Consider the following 18644-nt stretch of genomic DNA (forward strand, 5'->3'; position numbering starts at 1 on the left):
CGTATTCTTAACAATATGGTTTCGGGAAATGTTTTCGAGACATTTTAAAATTTTAGAAAATTTTGTTATTTATACCTTTGTATATTCAACATATAAATGATAATAAATTTACATAATTACTTTTGTCTTCTTTAGAAGGCAACAAAGGAGCATGGCCCATGTTGCTAGATGACATCAGATATAAGGATCATCAATCAATGATCATCTGCGATTTAAAAGTTGTTGCTCCACTTGTAAGACTGTTGATAAACAGAGTGAAGCTGTAAATCATATGGAGATTTTCCCAAAATCAATGAAGCCAAGTTGTAAGATGGAGTGTTTATTGACCCACAAGCCAGAAAATTGTTGATTGATGAAACCTTTGAAGCTAAACAAATATCATGTTACATGCCTGTACTTCTTTCAGAAACACTGTTCACGGATTTTGAGGCAAGATTGCGACCGAACTGTGGATCAACTAAAAAAATGAGGTTTAGGACTGAAGTAAAAACCATTTCTTACTTTCACATCTTAATTTTTTCCCGCATAACACTCAACAAGGAGAAAACTTACACCAAGATATTCTTACCATGGAACATACCTATCAAGGACTCTGTAATCCTTCAACAACGATCGATCTCTGCTGAGTCTCATTTAGAGAGAGTGAGATATCTTAAAAAGAAGAGCATCCGTGTAACGGCTTAACTCATTTAACTTGAAGCTGTATTAAAAAAAAAATTATGGACTACTCAATAATGACCTCACCTGTTGAAATAAGTTAACATTTAACTTCGTAACGTCTTAAGATTTCTAATTAGTATTAGAGCTTTGGTGGTTACATGACTTTTTGTACAATAGGATTTTGTTTTGATATCGTATGGCAGTGTCTCGATAATTTACGGGTTATATTATGGTACTTGTACTTCGGGTTTATCGATGTTCACAGTCTACTACAAATAAAATGTTTTTATATCATATCTCGAAAATGTGGTGGAGTAGAGAAATCTTCTTAGAACTGAGCATCTCAGATTTAGGTAAACCAACCGCATAGAAACCAGATGCAGAAAAGAAGGTTCAAATTGGTGGGCAGTGTAGCTGCACATTGCGTTAGTGATGATAGTTTCGTGATATGCGCAATTGGAAGTGTAGTTACTGCTGACAGACGACCTCGCTACCCAGGTATGCAGGCAGCAACTGGCCTCTAGGCAGACTCCTTTCGTGGACTTGCTGATCCCGGCACTGCTGTGCAGGTGCCCGACGCCGCCGCCTGGGAAGCACCGTGGGCCCCCCGTCCCCGCCCGGCCCGGCGCCACGGCAGCGCTCGCTGTCGCTGGAGAGCCAAGGCGCTGACTCCCTGCTGCGGCCGGGGGTGGCAGTGGCGGCGGGGGCAGGCGCCGCGACGCCGGACACGGGCCGGCGCAGCGTGTCGCTCAAGTCCAGCCCGCTCATGTCGCCGCGGCCCGCCACGCTGCTGCCGCTGCCCGCACACCACCACCACCACCACCACCACGATCAGCAGCAGCAACAGCAGGTAGGCGGGGCTCCATCACGTCCCACTTCCCGTCCACCAGGCGCAGTCATAAAGTTTTTATGGCCTCAGCCAAGATTTGCTTCTCTTCAAATCACCCTTCAGTGACACATTTTCCCCAACAATGGATAACTTGGCACAGACCCTGGATGCAGAAATCTCCATCTGGGCAGTTCAGGAAATATTCCACCTCCTTGGTTGTAGAAGTCTCTATCCGGGTCGTTCAGGAAACTATCCAACCTGTTGGATGTAGGAGTCTCCATCTGGGCCATCCAGGAATCGTTCGACCACCTTAGTTGTAAAAGCCTCCACCAGTGCCGTTCAGGAAACGTTCGACTTCTTTGGTTGTACGAGCGTCCATCTGGAATGTTCACGACACATTCCACCTCGAAAATCATCTGGTCAACATCTGGTCAACATTCAGGAATAGCTTTCCGATCCGAGTAAGGAGAAAGAAGTCATTGAATGACAGGGAATTCAGTTTTTAATAGACAAAAGCAACGGCATGTGACTGTGTCCTGCACGTATGAGCTGTGATACTGTTGTCGAGCATAGTCACATCACAGTACAGCTTCCCATGTCACGTCGTCCTGACACCGTTTTACGGCTTTGTCAGTTCTGTAGTACTCTAACCTGACGGTTTGCCATTTAAGAGTAAAATTTCTTAGCACTAGACGTTGGTAGTCCCAAAAACCCTCAGCATCTCCTTGCCTAGTGATCACTTTCTCAGAGGTGGTGAATCTAATTGTTTGGTTGGTTGGTTGTCTTTGGGGAGGGGACCAAACCATGGTCATCGGTCCCTTGAATTAGGGAAGGACAAAGAAGGCATTCGGCCGTCCCCTTCGGTGGTTCAAATGTCTCTAAGCACTATGGGACTTAACTGTTGTGGTCATCAGTCTACATCTACATCTACATCTACATCCGTACTCCGCAAGCCATCTGACGGTGTGTGGCGGAGGGTACCCTGAGTACCTCTATCGGTTCTCCCTTCTATTCCAGTCTCGTATTGTACGTGGAAAGAAGGATTGTCGGTATGCTTCTGTGTGGGCTCTAATCTCTCTGATTTTATCCTCATGGTCTCTTCGCGAGATATACGTAGGAGGGAGCAATATACTGCTTGACTCTTCGGTGAAGGTATGTTCTCGAAACTTTAACAAAAGCCCGTACCGAGCTACTGAGCGTCTCTCCTGCAGAGTCTTCCACTGGAGTTTATCTATCATCTCCGTAACGCTTTCGCAATTACTAAATGATCCTGTAACGAAGCGCGCTGCTCTCCGTTGGATCTTCTCTATCTCTTCTATCAACCCTACCTGGTGCGGATCCCACACTGCTGAGCAGTATTCAAGCATTGGGCGAACAAGCGTACTGTAACCTACTTCCTTTGTTGTCGGATTGCATTTCCTTAGGATTCTTCCAATGAATCTCAGTCTGGCATCTGCTTTACCGACGATCAACTTCATATGATCATTCCATTTTAAATCACTCCTAATGCGTACTCCCAGATAATTTATGGAATTAACTGCTTCCAGTTGCTGACCTGCTATTTTGTAGCTAAATGATAAGGGACCTATCTTTCTATGTACATTACACTTCGCTACATTGAGATTCAATTGCCATTCCCTGCACCATGCGTCAATTCGCTGCAGATCCTCCTGCATTTCAGTACAATTTTCCATTATTGCAACCTCTCGATACACCACAGCATCATCTGCAAAAAGCCTCAGTGAACTTCCGATGTCATCCACCAGGTCATTTATGTATATTGTGAATAGCAACGGTCCTATGACACTCCCCTGCGGCACACCTGAAATCACTCTTACTTCGGAAGACTTCTCTCCATTGAGAATGACGTGCTGCGTTCTGTTATCTAGGAACTCCTCAATCCAATCACACAATTGATCTGATAGTCCGTATGCTCTCACTTTGTTCATTAAACGACTGTGGGGAACTGTGTCAAACGCTTTGTGGAAGTCAAGAAACACGGCATCTACCTGTGAACCCGTGTCTAAGGCCCTCTGAGTCTGGTGGACGAATAGCGCGAGCTGGGTTTCACACGATCGTCTTTTTCGAAACCCATGCTGATTCCTACAGAGTAGATTTCTAGTCTCCAGAAAAGACATTATACTCGAACATAATACGTGTTCCAAAATTCTACAACTGATCGACGTTAGAGATATAGGTCTATAGTTCTGCACATCTGTTCGACGTCCCTTCTTGAGAACGGGGATGACCTGTGCCCTTTTCCAATCCTTTGGAACGCTTCGCTCTTCTAGAGACCTACGGTACACCGCTGCAAGAAGGGGGGCAAGTTCCTTCGCGTACTCTGTGTAAAATCGAACTGGTATCCCATCAGGACCAGCGGCCTTTCCTCTTTTGAGCGATTTTAATTGTTTCTCTATCCCTCTGTCGTCTACTTCGATATCTACCATTTTGTCAACTGTGCGACAATCTAGAGAAGGAAGCACAGTGCATTCTTCCTCTGTGAAACAGCTTTGGAAGAAGACATTTAGTAATTCGGCCTTTAGTCTGTCATCCTCTGTTTCAGTACCATTTTGGTCACAGAGTGTCTGGACATTTTGTTTTGATCCTCCTACCGCTTTGACATAGGACCAAAATTTCTTAGGATTTTCTGCCAAGTCAGTACATAGAACTTTACTTTCGAATTCATTGAAAGCCTCTCGCATAGCCCTCCTCACACTACATTTCGCTTCGCGTAATTTTTGTTTGTCTGCAAGGCTTTGGCTATGTTTATGTTTGCTGTGAAGTTCCCTTTGCTTCCGCAGCAGTTTTCTAACTCGGTTGTTGTACCACGGTGGCTCTTTTCCATCTCTTACGATCTTGCTTGGCACATACTCATCTAACGCATATTGTACCATGGTTTTGAACTTTGTCCACTGATCCTCAACACTATCTGCACTTGAGACAAAACTTTTGTGTTGAGCCGTCAGGTACTCTGTAATCTGCTTTTTGTCACTTTTGCTAAACAGAAAAATCTTCCCACCTTTTTTAATATTTCTATTTACGGCTGAAATCATCGACGCAGTAACCGCTTTATGGTCGCTGATTCCCTGTTCTGCATTAACTGATTCAAATAGTTCGGGTCTGTTTGTCACCAGAAGGTCTAATATATTATCGCCACGAGTCGGTTTTCTGTTTAACTGCTCAAGGTAGTTTTCAGATAAAGCACTTAGAACTACTTGAACCTAACTAACCTAAGAACATCACACACATCCAAGGCCGAGGCAGGATTCGAGGCTGCGACCGTACTGAAGCGCCGAGAACCGCCCGGCCACAACGGCCGGAGCCGTGCCCTTTGAATGGAGCCATCCCGGCATTTGTCTGAAGCGATTTAGGTAAATCACGGGAAATCTAAATCATTCTGGCCGGACGCGAGTTTGAACCGTTGTCCTCCCAAATGTGATTCTAGTGTGCTAATCACTGTTCCACCTCGCTCGGTTCTAATTGTTTCTGTTGTCCACTGTCGCAGTGCAATATCACCTCCTTGGACAGCTTGTTACGAAATTTGGTTTTGACAGCCTCTCGTAATGTTGTCAGGATATTTCGGTAGTACAGACAGTTTGATCCCTTCGAGCAGAATCTGTTAGCATCAAGCCATGCAAGTTCCAACGAAACAACATGCCCAGAAAACACTTTCCCTGATGATGTTTGTGTGTTCGCCATCTCAGTGGTGGTTGCTCAGATAGTTTCCACTGCTTCTTGTCGTGGGGAAATGCTTCCCTCTTGACCCGCCTGCGGTGATGATTCGTCTTGCCGTAATCTTTTAGCATCACCTCAAGGAATTTTCCGAAAAACTCTCAATATTCCCTTCCTTGATAACGGTCGCGTCTTCGCCTCCTTTGGCGGAAGTTAATCAGATTGCCTCCAATGATTGCTCTGCTCCTTTGCCTCGGATTCATGGTCATATGGCCAGAACTCGCCCACGGTGATTAGGTGATTGAAATGTCATCTAGACTGCTCTGACGCACCAATATTTCCACTGGTGGATCAGTTCAGTCCACGACGTACCGCTGTGCTGTGGATGACAACCAAAGGTGTCCTGCTACGAAACGAAATTGTAACCCCAGACCATTGTCCCTCGTTGTCGTTCCCTATGGCAGGTGACAGTCAGGGTAGTATCTCAACGCTGTCTGTGTGTAACTACAGCCTGGAATCTCTGGAGAAGAATTTTCTTCAGAGATGAGTCCCTCATCGAACTGAGCTCCGACGACCGGCAAAGAGGTGTCTGGAGACGCCCTGGCCAGCAGTGAGATACCAACCTTTCTCTCACCTTCCATACAACCTGACAAAAAGAAATTATGGTGTCCTGGGCCATTTATTCTCATAACAGGACTCCTTTGGCTGTCATCCACAGCACCCTTAAAGCACAATAGCATGTCGACGATATTCTACACCCGGTTTTGTTGCCCTTCATGGCAAGCAATCCTGAGCTTATATTTAAGGAAGATAATTCCCGCCCGCACGCGGCTAGAGCTTCAACTGCTTGTCTTCATGTTTGCCAAACCCTACTTTGGTCAGAAAGGCAGCCGTATCCCTCCTAAATCGAGAAAGTTTTAAACATTATGGGGAGGGCCCTCCAACCATTTCGGGACATTGGCGATCTATAACGTCTGTGGACAGAATTTGGTACGATGTCCCTCAGAAGGACAACCAAAATTTGTGTGTCAATGCCAATCCGAGTAACTCCTTGCATAAGGGCCAGAGGTGGACCAACGTGTTACTCACTTGCTCAATTTGAGACATCCTTTTTCATGAATAAATCATCCATTTTTCTGAAATTGTAAACTTTTGTTTGTCTGTAGATGCACACCGCATCCACCAATTTCCGTCCCATTCGGATAATTCATTCGTGTGCGTCGCTTCTTTGTTCTTAGAGTGTATTTTGCATTATTTGTGTCCACTAAATAATGCCTCATACAGTGATGTTGTCATTCAGAGGAGATTACACAAAAGCAAGTAGTATAAAAAATATGTGATGTTCAACCGCATTCATTAGTGCCGCTTCAAGAAGGTAGGCATTTTAACATTCGCTACTGAAATTCGTCATAAATCACTTACACGTGCAGTACATCACAAGTCCATCCTAGACACTGGTGAATTTGTGGCGACGGGGAAGGTTTATAATGAATAGTGACTAGTTCAGTGGCCATTAGGTACTGAAAATGGAAGCCGAGAGGTAGGATATCAACAATAACACCCATACAGCCGGAAGCCAGCACCTAGCTTCACTCGAGGAACATACATAGATAACTTCTTAATGCTCCATCAGAAGACTAATCTGAAAAGGCTCGAAAACTAGTTCATAATAACAACTATTACACAAATGACTATCTCAGTCATCTGTATTTATATTCAGTTAATAAACACTAACGCGTGCTTCAACAATCGTAGTGGGTAAGCTTAATACAATGTAACAATACAGAGTGATTTTTTCCACCGTGTACAAACTCCAGGGATTGATGGATCAGAGGATACGGAACAAAAAAGTCTGATGAACTTATCTTCGGAAATGCGTGTGATTTCCATGTTAGAGACCATATATTTAATCATACTTTGCTACAAAAACTGCGGTTTAATAAGCGCTGTATCATGCAGTCACAGTTACAGTATGTGTTTAAAATGGTTTCTATGTGCCTCAACACATGCTCTCACACGTTCGCGTTGGCCAGGCTGCATCCGAACAGTTTCAAAATCAGAATGAATACGCTACTCCAGTGTCTCCACATCTGGAATAAGCTCCGCATACACGATACTTTTGAGATGGCCCCATAACCAGAAATCGCGTGCTTTGAAACGATCCGGCCATGCAACTCGTCGATCCATCGACGAGGTAAGACACGATTGAAATGTTTCAGGACGTTAATGGCGAAGTGGGCTGTTGCATTATCATGTAGCAGCCACATAACTCTTCGAATCATCAATGGTACTGCTTTCAGCAGGGGAGACCAAGTTACCAGCAAGAAACGTCGATAGTACCGGCTTGTTAGGCGACGTGGAAAAAAGACTGCTCCCAAAATACTGTCTCCAACTATCCCGACCCACACATCCCAGCCACACCGATAGTGATGATTCGCTGTCACCACATCTGGGGGTTGTGCATACTATCCTACACATGACTGTTATGAAAGCTGAAGACAGCACTCCGCGTAAAGGTGGCCTCATGTGTGAATAGGATAGATGACACAAGTCGTGGGATCGTGGTTGTATAGAGAAGAAATCAATGACAAAACTGCTCCTGACGTGGAAAGTCTGTAAGCCCTGCACACGCTGTAAGTGATAAGGGTAGTAACAGTTTCGGTTTACCCTGTACAGGCGGGCCAACTGCCTGGTTCTGACACGGCGGTCGCCTTCCACAATGCCAACCGCATTTCCCTCCATGTCTGATGTCCGGATATTTCGAGTACTTCCTTCATGATTTCCTGCTTTCTGAAACGACCCTGTCTCAGACAAACGGTGAACCACTGATGCAAATGTTGAATGCTGTCGTTGTTGTTGACGGGAATGGGTCTCTTGACACAACCTTGCTGACCGCCGCCCCTTGGCATTTGCCTTTTTGTAAGTAGACACCATGTCGGCAAGCTCTCAACACGAATATGGAGCCACCGTGTACAACGCTGTATCACACCCACTAGAAGGCTAGTCAGCAAGAGAAGTGAATCGCATACAGCATAACCAATTACTATGGCAGGAGAGGACATTAGGAGATGACGTTTGAGGAACAATCCTGCCCTCTAGGAGGAAACCATGCATACCGTAAATGTGGCTGCGTGGTAGATCGCAGTCATTGCAACAAAGTATGATTGAATGAATGGTCTCTAGCGTGGATACCATGTATTTCCGTACATAAGTTCTTTAGGAATCTTGTGTTCCGTATCCTACCCCCGATCAACCCCTCGAGTTTGTAAACGGTGGAAAAAATAACCTGTATATTTTTATGTGAAGGTACTAAAGACACAGACTTTGTCATGCTTGTAGCCGAGCGCAATCCAAAGAAAGATAATGGACAAGCAGACACCTACAGATGTGATTTTCATCTCATAACAACCTCCAGTGAATCTCTTTGCCGTGCCGAATGGCAACGCGGTTTGAGGCGCCACGTCACGGCTTTCGGGGCCCCTACCGCCGGAGGTTCGAGCTCTCGCTCGGGCATGAGTGTGGGTGCTGTTCTTAGCATAAGTTAGCTTAAATAGTGTGTAATTCTAGGGACCGATGACCTCAGCAGTTTGGCCCTTTAGGAATTCACACACATTTGAACATTTTTTTAAATCTCTCATTTATACATGCAGAAAATATGTGTTGGAATATTTTTAGCTGTGGTAGGAACTAATTCTGGCGAGTCTGGGCTGAGATTCATCCCATACTGAAGAAGAAAACAACTGACGTAATATCTGGCTCTGAAACGTCCCCTTTGAAAAATTAAGTATGACAGTGCTGGAAAAACTCTTACGTTATTTGATACAGAGACAGCTGAGTAAAACTGAACGTACTCAGACAGTTCTCTCTTTACTTATTTTGATCATCACTAAACTGACACACAATATTTTTAGCGCAAAGCAATCTGACTTTCAATTATCCCTACAAAAGAATGGCCCTGATTAACAATAACCTATACCTTTCATGAATCACTTACATCACAAAACTCTTCGTTACTCGAACTACTGCAATACAGCGAGCACCAATACTGCCAGCTAAATAGAAGATTCTAACTACTGGAGGCACTAACTACTGATACACATAGCAAATGAAAGATTTTGATAGAGAACAAACAATGTATTTACCTTAATATGGTTCAAAGGTCATCATATATATGTCAATCCTTGACACCCATCTTTATAAATTTCCTTTTTCTGGCGGACGCACGTCCAGATCGTCCGCTTACAGTAGCCTCTCAAAACCCTAGTATCTCTCTCCCCACATCTACCAATGCTAGCGGCTCACCTCCAACTGCCCAACGCGACGCGCTGTTCACGTCCAACTGCCCAACAGTACACAAGCGAATATTCCAACAATGAGTCCAACCAGCCACAGACTGCACACAGCACAGTCAGTGATTTTCTACAGAGCGTTACGTGGCGTTACCAACATAAAAACCTAAACAGCATACTTATAGTTCGTTCACAGACTTGTAGAATTACACCCGTTCCGTTAGTGACACCGAGCGTGGTGGCGTATTGTCCAGCACACTGGACTCGCACTCGGAAGGACGACGGTTCAAATGTCTGGTCACCCAGATTACCCTAAATCGTTCCAGTCAAATGTCTCTATGGCTCCTCTGAGAAGAGCATGGCTTGTACCCTTCTTCGTCATTTCGTAATGTGAGACTGTGTTCCGTCCCTAATGACCGAGCCGTCGACGGGACGTTAAATTCTAGTCTTGCACCCATTAATGATACACATCGTTACACTTCCTGCAGTAGAACTCGCAAAAGTCGGTTCCCATAGTCCTCAACAAAAGGTTATGTTCAGAGTGTTTCAAAAAGAATGATATGATTTAGAAATTCAATAGTTATTGATAAAAAAAATAGAACAAACATGGGATTAACTGCAAAATACTCACAAAATTTTAAAGTTTTATCTATGATATTACAAATGCTCGATGTGTCCACCAGCAGCAGCACGAACAACATCTAGCTGATTGCTAAATTCGTCATAAGCTTTGCACAATGTATCTTCTTTTACAGAAGTTATGGTGGCTGTTAGTCTGTTCTTCACTTCTTCTATCTCATAGAGTAAAGGGGAGATGAACATAATTTTCTTTACATATCCCAACGAGAAAAAATATCATGCGGTCATATTTGGCGATCTTGGAGGCCCGAATGCAGGGCAGTGTCTCGGGCTCCGGTGCGATCTGTCCAGCGTTGAGGCAGAGTGTCATTGGGAAACTGACATTCGTTGTTGTGCCAGTGTGGTGGAGCTCAATCCTGTTGGAAAACTAAGTCATCGGAGACCTCGTGAAGTTGTGGAAAAATCTGTTCTGCATCATCTGAAGATAGCTCATTCCACTCACAGTGTTTTCCTATGGGGTGTGAACCTGGACTCTTACCTTTACACAAGCATCCTGTCTCTTCAATTTGGCGACACAAACGATTAATGTTCTTGAGTGGTGCAGGCGGATAAACGCCAGAACGCCGACGAAAAGCGAGCTGGACCGAAATCACTGTCTCATTCCTTGCAAACTACAGCAAACAACACGATTTCTGTGGAGCTGACGTGCTTCTGACTGACTGCAAATTGAGAAAGTGCATTGATAGATATCTAACGGCTATTTTCTCAAACTGTAGGCCACGCCCATTCAAACAACACCTATTTCCTTTACTGTGTGACCCAAGTTTTGTAATTATTACTGCCCAAATCACGTCATTCTTCTTGAAACACGCTGTATTATAAATCGAGTAGACTCGTCCTTTTTTGTCAGACCTTAAATAATAAGCGTTAATATCGAAATTGCTTTGTTTTTACACAGTGTCTTTATTGTTTTTCAGCTTCAGAATGAAATAAAAGTTCCTGTATTCCAAAGCACAGATGTTATTGGATACAATGAACTTCACGCCGGAGAGAAGTGATCGGTGTCTGCTGCATGGAAGAATTTTGTCCCTTTTCTCTTGTATTTGAGAGTGCTCTGTTCCTTGAATGAAGAGCAATACTTCTCTCCGTTCCTTCCGTACGTCAGTGGAGAATAAACGAGAAAGGAAACGTTTTTTTCGGGAGTAGCATCTGGGCAGAAAATCCGCTCATTGTTAATTCATGGAGGGCTTTCGTACCAAGAAGACGAGGTCCATGAATGAATAAATTATCGTTTTCAGAAGATATCGCTTTTTTTGCTTTTACGTCGATGCTATGGATTCCCGCGGGGTGGAGGGGCAGGTGGGGCGCAGAAGTTTTTCTCCACTCCTGAGGGTCGTTTTATATTATCCGCTCTTCAGATTCGTTCAACAAATGACATAACCTTCAGGCACTGCTAGGAAAAGAAGTGAAGGGAATAGCATTCGCTGCTGCCGCCGGAATTGCGCTCAAGTGCATTCTACTTACAATCACATTCTGGTACCAGAACATTTCATAAACTAGTTCCTATTAAAACACAGTTTACTGTCCAGTGTGTTTCAACATTTCTTACGAAGTTGTGTGTTCTAGTATTACGTCCCGTCCTACTGAAAGCGTACAAAAAAGGCACTGAGGTAGACGAATCATATGTGAATGTACAGAGTAACTGCATATAGACATCCGAGGCTGATGTAACTCTAAATAAAATTAGAGTACTGAACAAAAAAAAATACAGTAAAGAAGCCTATCAGCAAGCACTAATAAATTCTTAAATTGTTTGCAGGTGTAATCGAGTGTGAGCGCATGTAAATGAAACTAACAAGGACGATTTGCAGAAAACATCTTCGTACTATAGGTAAAGCGCACATTGGCAGTTCATACACTAATACTGTAGACTGAGTGGCCATGTGTAGTTTTACAAATTCCAGAATGAGATATTCACTCTGCAGCGGAGTGTGCGCTGATATGAAACTTCCTGGCAGTTTAAAACTGTTTGCCCTACCGAGACTCGGACTCGGGACCTTTGCCTTTTGCGGGCAAGTGCTCTACCAACTGAGCTACCGAAGCACGACTCACGCCCGCTACCCACAGCTTTACTTCTGCCAGTATCTCGTCTCCTACCTTCCAAACTTTACAGAAGCTCTCCTGCGAACCTTGCAGAACTAGCACTCCTGAAAGAAAGGATATAGCTTCTGTAAAGTTTGGAAGGTAGGAGACGAGATACTGGCAGAAGTAAAGCTGTGGGTACCGGACGTGAGTCGTGCTTCGGTAGCTCAGTTGGTAGAGCACTTGCCCGCGTAAGGCAAAGTTCCCGATTTCGAGTCTCGGTCGGGCACACAGTTTTAATCTGCCCAGGAAGTTTCAGTTTTACAGATGTTAGCCTTGCAATTTTCCTCTCATTTCCGAGAGCCATGTGAGTAAATCTCACCTTCCCAACAAAATAAAACCGTCTCTGATTATTTTTCGAAATTTGATACTGTATAAAACAAGCGACTCAGAAGCAGTGTGCCCAAAATCACCCAAAAACTGCACAACTTTCGAACTACATATGTCAGTCAGTGGTCCACTTGATGCCAGAACTGAGTAATTTTCATAATCGTCTCATTAGCTCTGTCCACCGTGACTCTGCACTTTCCGATTCACAAAAGTGTACTTATCTACTTATACCATCTCTTCCGTGCGTTAGCCGTCTTTGTCACAGCCATTTCTGTTTTGCATGTCGCGTTCAAATATTATTCACACAACTCTCTCAACTACTGATGGCTTTAAATTAACGTTCTTGTTTCTGAAATTTATTAACTATTCCTTCTTCATCTCTTTCCTATGGCAGTGACCAGTTTAGGCACATGCCTTTCCCACGAGCCTCTTCAGTTTCATTCTGTCTAATGCACGAGACATCCATACAGTTTTAGTATCCATCCTTTCAATTCAAAGTTATTATTATTACTGTTATTATATTATTATTATTACCGTTATTATCAGTAACATCGATGTAACTATAGTTATTGTAATTACAGCACATAACCTCACAACTAATAAAATATTCCGGGCTATTATGCCGTGGTCGAAGAGATTTCACTTTAAAACCAGACGTTTCATGCCCATCTGCGGAGGATATTTTCAAGGTGGATCGTAGCTTTGTTGAAGGTCCGACTCACCCCCTGGCTCGCTACTGACTATAGCAAAATTCCGTTTCACCGAACTTCCGCACAGTGGCGGATGTCACTTTTTTTTTTTAATTCGCGAGCGCAACTGGCCGTTGTCGACTGCCGTCGTCCGCTGTTACTATCATCCCATGGTGGAAGACTGGTACCCATCTTCTTCAGCATCGGAATCCAAATTTCATTCAATTTCACGCCCTCATCCTTCCTATTAAAATTCTGGGGTGTTTCAGAATATATATGGCCTCTCTGTATAGCCTTTCATAGTTTCCGTTTGTGGCCGACAGTACTGAATTCGGTCAAAATGGATGTGGTTGTCTCCTGGCGGTAAAGTATGTTCCGCAACAGCTGATCTGTCAGTCTCCCCTCTTCTGCAATTGCCCTTGTGCCCTTCGAATCGTTTTTTGACAGTTCTTTTGTAGTACGTACGTACGCCTCCCAACAACTACACGGAATCCTATAAATTACAAAAATTCAAAAAACGACTCGAAGAACACAAGGGCAATTGCGGAAGAGGGCAATGAACTGTTCCGACAGGAAATGCATTAAACCAGATTTCAAGCATGGCTTGCTACTTAACCCTTTGACTATCATTTTTGGTTCAAAGACATAAATGTACGTTATTTTAATTAATGTAGTCGTTTCTTTTTCCAGTACGGGAACGGTATCACATGTAGGGTTATTCGTAAGATCCGTGGGTTTCAGAAGACAACAGCACGAGTTCAAATGGCCTTCGTTTCTGATTAGGCGAGCGTCAATACGTGCATACAGTTCATTGACACAATGTGTCCGGGAAGGCATAACGGCAACCCACTGTGCAAATTTGGTAATTAGGTTACCTAGCTGCATGAGCGAATTAATTCGTTGCGACAATAGAGAGAGGTGGGTTAGCAATGAAACCTGAGGACAGCACAGCCGACAGGTGCAACCTCTAATTACAAGAATTGTGCAAAACATTAGCCGGCGTCTTTTTACCAAAGGGACGCTAATAAATAGCAATATCATGCAACACATTCCCACTGGTTCTCTGATAACCTATTGTGAGACACAAACGTCCCGTTAGTAGTCAACAAGTTAAATCAGATATTACGTCAAGTGGAATGACACTACGCTCACACCGTCGTCCTGTCCCTTCTTTTTATCAGTAGTTTCCACGTGTTCGCCTCCTCGCAGATTCTGCAGAGAACCTCCTCGTTTCTTATATTTTCAGCCCACCCAATTTTCAGCATCCTCCTATAGCACCATGTCTCAAACACTTCGATTCTTAGTTTTTTAAGCCATAATTCACTTCCACAGTAAGAGATTATAGCGCATTAGCTGGCGTTGCCAGGAACGTATTTATTATAATTCAATCAGTCCATCTTCCATTCCATCTCTCTCTGCCCATCTCCTCCTCCCTTCTCCCCCCTCCTCTGTTATCACCTCCTCCCCTTCGGAAACCCATCACCACTTTCCTTTCTCTGTCCATTTCCTCCTCACTCTGTCTCTGCCTATCTCCTCTTTCCTTGATCTGTCCCTTTGCCTCCCCATCTCACTGTTCATCACTTCTTCCCCCCTCTTCCAGTCCATCTCCTCCTCACCCCCCTTTCTATTTCCTCCCCTTCTTCCTTCTTGTCCATTTCCCCCTCTCTCTATCCCCTCCTCCCCTCCTCTCTGTTCAGCTCCTCCTCTCCTCTCCACTCCACTCCTCTCCTCTCGTCTACCGCCCAAACACAAGGTTGCTGGTTCTTAAATCATTAGTATTTCTTTGCAGGTACGAAGTAGAATGAGTACAAAGTTTGGTTACAATCGAACCATTTACCTCAAGCTTTGCTGACATACGCACAAGTCACATATACTTCAGATATACCGTACTCGTATTTAACACGTTTCACACATATTTGTACATATATTTCACCTACATCTTAATCGAATTTCGCCTTGCAGGTTCATTTTCAAGCAGGTCAATGTTTATGACGTCATATTTCCTGAACTTTATTCCGTACAGTGGTATAATTTTGGAGTTACGACCACTGGTATATGTGGACACTGTCTGAAAAATTTGTTGAGAACAGAGTTAATAGCAAGGAAGTAATAAATTAAAACATCATATATGATACCGCAGCATTTTACGTATGTCAGTGCTTATGACGCTACATCTCTTAAACTACGAGCCATACATTGATGTTTTGGCAGGTACATTCGGTAGTCTGTGCAAAATCCGTTTCAAATCGATTTATTAGTAAAGACGCAAAAGATCAGTTTTACTGCATGAACAGCGAAAATGTAGCAGAGGATAAATTTATTTCTTTTATTTATTTAGTTTTTTTTTTTGCGTAGGGGGTTGTCAGTGAGAAAAAGTCTCGTTAAGATTTGAAATTATATTAAAGTTTGTGGGATGACATTAATTGCTCTCAGTCTCAAAAAGTGGTTGAGCATAGTCGGGCTATTTGCGCGGCGTAAGCTACGCTTCTTTTTGAGCCCCCCTCCACTGTTTGAGAGACCCCTACACCCCAAGGGATTACTTCCAGAGAGTAAGTCATATGTGCACCAAGTTTGGTTGAAATCGATCCAGTGGTTTAGGAAACATATTGAGCATATAAGATATATGTACATACATACACTTATATTGAGCCCAGCATTGCCGATTTTCTGTTACGAAATGGAAAAATGAACTTTGTTTGTAACACAACATCGAAAAATTTCGTTTCCGTGTATTCGTGAAGACATCTTTTTAATTATTATAGAATCGTACAAAGAAATATGCATCGCGTAAAAGTACAGTATCCAAACTAAGAAACGTAGTATGCACGATTCAAATTCTTTGTAATGTTTATTTAACTCAGAACTTGATTATAAACAATATTTGTACTTACATGTCCAGGCCAGCGAGCGCAGATGCTTCGTGTGTGTACAGCACTTTATTGTAAACTTCTCTATGGCAACATCTCCTAACAGCTCTATAGACAGCTACTGTTTTCGCCTACGGCCGTCTGTGCTTCGCAATTGAAAGCTTTCAAAAGCGCTGCCAGGTGTCAGATTTCCTTAAGTTTAGGAGTGTCTTAGTAATAATGTATTTAAACCCCCTGCATGATGCGGCATTTTTTTTTTTCACGCATCTCAGTGTTTACGGCGTCATATCTCTTAAACTATGAGGCGTTCAAAATGGTTCAAATGGCTCTGAGCACTATGGGACTCAACTGCAGAGGTCATAAGTCTCCTAGAACTTAGAACTACTTAAACCTAACTAACCTAAGGACAACACACACATCCATGCCCGAGGCAGGATTCGAACCTGCGACCGTAGCGGTCGCGCGGTTCCAGACTGTAGCGCCAGAACCGCTCGGCCACCATCGGCCGGCAAACTATGAGGCGTACTATGATGTATTTGTGTAAGTACATTCAGCGTCATGTGTGGATTCTGTCTGCGAGATATGTTGCAAATAGTGCTAGTAGCAAAAACGTAATAAATCTAAACTTCTTGCGTGATTAGTTAGTTTTTGACATTAGTATTTATGACGCTCTCCGGAACTGTGACAGGTAGGTGGTTATTACTAATGCAGCTATTGTCACCTGACAGTAAGGAATGTGCGTACCGTGTTTGTTTGAAATCGGTCCAGTGTTTTAGCAGTAGATGCACATAGACACATATACACATTCATACATCCAGTTTCATAATAGGTATGGAAGTATGGATTTTTTAACAAATAATGCCCTATTAGCCATTAGGTTGCAGTAGGTACTGGGAGATGAAGAAGCTTGCACAGGATAGAGTAGCATGGAGAGCTGCATCAAACCAGTCTCAGGACTGAAGACAACAACAACAACAGCCATTAGTCTGTTCCTCACAGACTCGCTCTACTGTGGAGTAACACAGGGGCCACTTTCATGGCAGGAGCAGCAGCAGGAGCAGCAACAGCAGCAGCAGACTCCACAGCAGGCGCAGCCGGAACGCAGCATCTTTGCGGAGCTGCGTCGCAGCAGCGAGATCTTCAAGAGCATCCTGCTCAACCTGTCCACGAGGGAGGCGGCGGCGGCGGCAGCGGCGGCCGCTGAAGGCCGCGCACGCGACGGCGCTGGGGGCGGGAGCGGGGGCGGCGCCGGGGGCAGCGACGACGCTGGCGGCGGCGCGGCGGCCGGCACGCCCGCGGACACCGTCGACCTTGCCGGTGAGGGCTGCTGCCTTGCAACGCACTGCGAAAGCAGTCGCGGCGCATCTGCGCTCACTTATAATCCTTTCTCATTCCAAGGAGCGTGTCCTGTCTACATCGCTTGGATGGTCCTTAAAAACCGTCTTCAGACCTCTCACTAAAACAAAGTTTTAAATGAAAAGCATTATCATGGAGTTTTAATAGTCTGAGCATGATTTACACAATCGAAACCGGGAACCCGATTAACGAATTTTAAATTTTAACAACTTACATGCGATCCTAGACCATTTTTCTTTAAAAATCTTTATCTTAATTTTTGATCTCTGTTTTCCAGGAATAACGTTCCCAAAAATGCTTAATCTTATTAAAATCCTTGTGTGTGTGTAATGCTGCGTGGGTCTTTAGTCCGTTAGTGCATTCTATCGAAAACTTCTTGATCGCTGGATCCTTTGTCCTTCATCTGTAGAAGCTGGAAATAGCCGAAATGGTTTGCCAGGTGGTCTTTGTGTCCTCACCGCTATTACCGTTATACGTCTAACAGTCACAGTGGTAGAAGTAGCAGTGTAGTAGCCACTACAGAAGTAGTGCTATTCGACTTCTGTGTGTCAAAATGAGCTATGATGCAATAAATAACACGCTACCTGTAAGTTCTTGGAGAAGGATCCTTAGAATAGTTTGTGTAATAAAGCAATGAAAATAATTCGATGTCGATGATGCTGGTTTTGGAAAGTGATGCAGAATTTTAAGCAACATGCACCAATTGCGTCAAGTTAGAATCGCTTCCTTAGCTATCTTACACTGATTGTTTTCAAGAGAAAGAAATTTACAAAAAGGAATTTGTGAACTGGACAAGTATGTGTGCAATGTAATTCTAAAAACGTTCCAGTAAATCTAAGTCTATGACAATTTGCGGAAAATATTCAGTGACAACGGAGATCTTAGTTCATGAGGAAAAACTGAACAGGCAAAACAATTTTAACTGCCTTGCTTCTGAAATATCTTACGACTACGACGAGGATATGCAAAGTAAGTATATATATATATATATATATATATATATATATATATATATATATATATATATGAAAGTAGCTGTGAAACAATATGTAGCATAAAGCAAGGAAGGAGAAACAATGAAATTTTATAAAATAGTCGCATTGTCAATCTTGATAGAAATGAGATTTGCTAGAGCAATGAATGGATATAGAAGGATAGATAGGATAGGAAATGTAGGTATTCCGAATGACTTTAAAATTTGGAGTGCGAAAGAAAAATTGGATGAAACCAA

The sequence above is a fragment of the Schistocerca gregaria genome, chromosome 2 (assembly GCF_023897955.1).
Source record: "Schistocerca gregaria isolate iqSchGreg1 chromosome 2, iqSchGreg1.2, whole genome shotgun sequence".
Lineage (NCBI taxonomy): Eukaryota > Metazoa > Arthropoda > Insecta > Orthoptera > Acrididae > Schistocerca > Schistocerca gregaria.